Source organism: Apodemus sylvaticus, chromosome 5, assembly GCF_947179515.1.
Source record: "Apodemus sylvaticus chromosome 5, mApoSyl1.1, whole genome shotgun sequence".
NCBI classification, from domain to species: domain Eukaryota; kingdom Metazoa; phylum Chordata; class Mammalia; order Rodentia; family Muridae; genus Apodemus; species Apodemus sylvaticus.
In genome coordinates, this window is record NC_067476.1 from 100,670,158 (window position 1) to 100,673,768 (window position 3,611).

The 3,611-nt window shown below is 46.9% G+C and overlaps 1 non-coding gene across 1 annotated transcript; it reads right to left on the bottom strand.

Moving 5' to 3' along the window:
- Window positions 1–1,236: 1,236 nt before the first annotated feature.
- On the bottom strand, window positions 1,237–1,401 carry LOC127686556 (U1 spliceosomal RNA). The gene has a single exon (XR_007978171.1). It is a non-coding gene; the product is annotated as a U1 spliceosomal RNA (small nuclear RNA).
- Between the last annotated feature and the right edge of the window lie 2,210 nt (window positions 1,402–3,611).

Genomic DNA, 3,611 nt, shown 5'->3' on the forward strand with positions numbered 1-3,611 from the left:
ACAGAGAGAACTAGATTCCAGAAGCTCGCCGCTGGCCACCCAACCTAGCTGAATAGTGAAGTTTGGGTTCAAGACTCTGTCTTAAGGCAATAAGGTGGGCAGGGATGAGGATCTGTTTCTGGTCCCTCTCCTTGGCTTGCAGGGGTTTGCCATTGTGTGTTTTCCTCCTCCTCCTCCTCCTCCTCCTCCTCCTCCTCCTCCTCCTCCTCCTCCTCCTCCTCCTCTTCCTCCTCCTCCTCCTCCTCCTCCTCTGTGTGTCTCCAGGTCCAGGCATCTTCCCCTTTAGCCCATCTATATAAGAACACAGTCCTATTGGATCAAGACCCACACCAACAGCCTCATTTGATGTTGATCCCTACAGAAATAGCTTACCAATAATGAGGGTCGTGTTCTGAGGTGCTGGGTGCTAGGAGCCTCTAGAAAGAGGACATGATTAAGCTTCCTCCACCATTCTGTCCATGGAGCTAGGTTCAACGTTTGGAAGGTGGAGAAGAACCCCAAGATTGTCTTTTCATAGACACGGTGTTCTGAAGGCCCGAACCTGATCTCCACTTCCACAGACACTGGATATAGCACACAGAAGATCAGCTTGTCCTGTTTGTAGGTAAACAGAGAGCCATGCCCACTCCCACAAGTCTTTGCAACCATAACTAGTCCACCTCAGAGGTGAAAGTCACCATTACCTGAATCCTTGATGCACTACCTCCCCACACTGTCACATGGAGGATTAGAGCTTTAACCTGTGATGCTTAAGTGAAACACAAGCACTCACAGGCCAATGGACTTGAGCTGTGGGTGGCCCATAGTTCATGGATAGACTGGCTGTTCCGTCCAGTGACAGGGTCCAGGGCCATCTACTACCTTAACAGAGAACAGAACCAACTCCAGAAGAACACCAGCCTCTTCAATTGAAGCTGATTACCTACACAAGGGGCTTAGATGAGCCCATGTGCAAGATTCTGAGGCCCCTCCACACCCCGTTAATGAGACCCCCATCTCTGAAGAAAGAGACAGTGATAGAAAAGTGAACGGTGGAGATTTACCAAAAAGATGCTTCCCTAACATTGATCATTTTAAAATCAAAGATATCTTTAAACCAGAAGAGTCTGAAATGCGTTAACTAGGAAAGTATTTTTCCCCAGTAGAACAAGAACAGACTCACCACAGAAAATAAAGATATGTATTTTCTTTGCACGTCTAATTAAAAATATAAAATTTTATTTTGTTCCCCCCCCCCAGAGGAGAGTACAAACACAGTCTCCCACTACCACAAATTATGCAGCCAAGTTCCCAGAATTAGGGGGAAATCACAGGGGTCAGTTCATCCTGAGAGCGATGGCTGAGCTTCACCCTGGAGAGTCTACCTTTGTCATCATGGCCTCTCCCCTGCCAGGTGTACATAATAACATTACATTTTCAAGCTCCAACCACACTTACTTCACAGGAAAAAATAAGTTGCAGAGACCTTGTAAGAGACACCCTGCCCCCCCCCCCAAAAAAACGAAGAGATTGGAAAAGAATGAGGTATCTACCAAGACTGGGTACAACTGCTAAGTATTAGGCTGGATTTCAATGAAGGCAAGATGGTACAGTCACTATAACCACACCCTCCGATATGAAGCATCATGGCACACTGGGTGCCTCCCCAACTTCATTCCTTATAGAGCTTTCCTATGACCCCCCCCAGGCTATCATATTTTGCTCCTGAACTTCCCACTTGTGATCTTAACTAGCCCTTCCCCAATGAGAGGTACTCATTTATACTTCTTTAGAACTTAGTCCTCCACTCACAAGACAACTACATATTCTAGAGGTAGAGGGGCTTCCTTCAGCCAACTCATTGCCATAAAGGGACTTTCTGTTAGCACACAGGTGGGGCACATAACAGCTTTCGGGTAAGCAATAGCATCAGAATCTGGTGGTAGAGCTTGTGCCAGTTTCAGCAGAAAGCCCCAGGGCCTACAGTGATTATAAAGGCCTTGGCACCCTGGTCCTCAAGCCACAGAAGCACCATTTATGGAACAGCAAATGGAAGCCTGGAGCAAAGGAGCCAGAACAACAGTGAGGTCAGCTCTAGGAGCTGAGCTCCGAGGGCTGCCCAGCGTGCTCACTGCCAGGGCAGCTCCCAGCATCTATCCCTGACCAGTTTATCCCTGACCGGTTCAGAACTGAAAGCGTCTCCTCACTAACTGTGTGTGTGTGTGTGTGTGTGTGTGTGTGTGTGTGTGTGTGTGTGTGCGCGCGCGCACGAGAGAGAGAGAGAGAGAGAGAGAGAGAGAGAGAGAGAGAGAACTCTACAATGCCCACATTTGAACCTTCATACATGCAGATCTTTTGGCCTAACTTGGTGTCCCACCAAAGGGGCAGAAAAAGGACTCATTCTCAAATGGAAGGAGAAAAAGCAGACTAGCTTTGCAACGCACACTGCTCTCCCCGTGGAGAATCTTGAATTCCTCATAGGAGGCGCTCAGCTCTTTCCTTCCCTTGGATGCAGGCCCAGTAGGTGATGGAGTTTGGATGTGGACAACATCAAGCTCTAATCACATGAGCATGAGTCCAAGCAGGACCCGTTCCAACCATGACAGCAGCCCTGGCCGAGGCAAGGGTAGCCATCCACAGTCTATAGAGGAGCGATCCTGGAGAAGCTTGCCAAAGTGGTGCTGCTCACATCATAAAAAAGGCCAAAGAGGACGGGAGCACCCAACTCAGGGCTCTCTGGATATGAGGCCATTTCTGGGTTATGGGATCGCTCCCGCTTCTCAAGGAATGTGAAGTGCTTCTGACTAGGGTTTTCTCAGCCTTACATCCAAGGGGTCTTAGGCTTTGTGTTGAAACTGAGTTTACCATCTGTTGTGGTTTGAATGTGAAATGTTCCCACAGGCTCAGGGTTTGAACAATTGGTCCCTCACTGGAGACACTGTTTTGGAAGAGTGTAAAACCTTTCAGAGATGGAGCCTTGCTGTGGAGGTGGGAGGGGGTAGCTTGAGAGTATTTAGCCCAGACCCACTTCCTATCCATTCTGCTTTCTGATTCTGGATGAAGTGTAAACAACCCCTCATACTTTGTTATATTCCCACTGTGACTTCCTTGCTACTCTAGACTTCCCCCTCAAAATATAAGCCAAAATTTTTTCTCCCTTAAGTTGCCTCTTACCAAGTATTAGTAAAAGCAAAGCAAAAATTAAAATACCACGTAAAATATCTTTATTTATGAAGAGATTTGACATCTCTCAAATAAGGATTCTGAGGAACTGGTGGAAACAGATGTAACGCCCTCTGCTTTTCTGCTAAGGACAGATTCTCATCCACCAGGTACACTTGCATATGAAAAGCCATCTACAGAAATCACATCGTGATCTGGGCCTCAATGCTGACCCACATGTAAAACAGGGGGACTCAATTTCAAGACTCTCTAAGGAACAACTTCCTAGTTAAACATGTGTAGTGCTATCCCAACATGGAAGTTTGCATTTCAAATCCTGGGAATAACTTCTACAATTCTAAACTTGAATGACATGGTTTCTCATAATCAGAAACCTGATTGGCATGCTCACAAAGTAGAAATGAGCAGAAAATTCCAGAGAGAGCTTAAAAGATCACGCAGACTAGAGG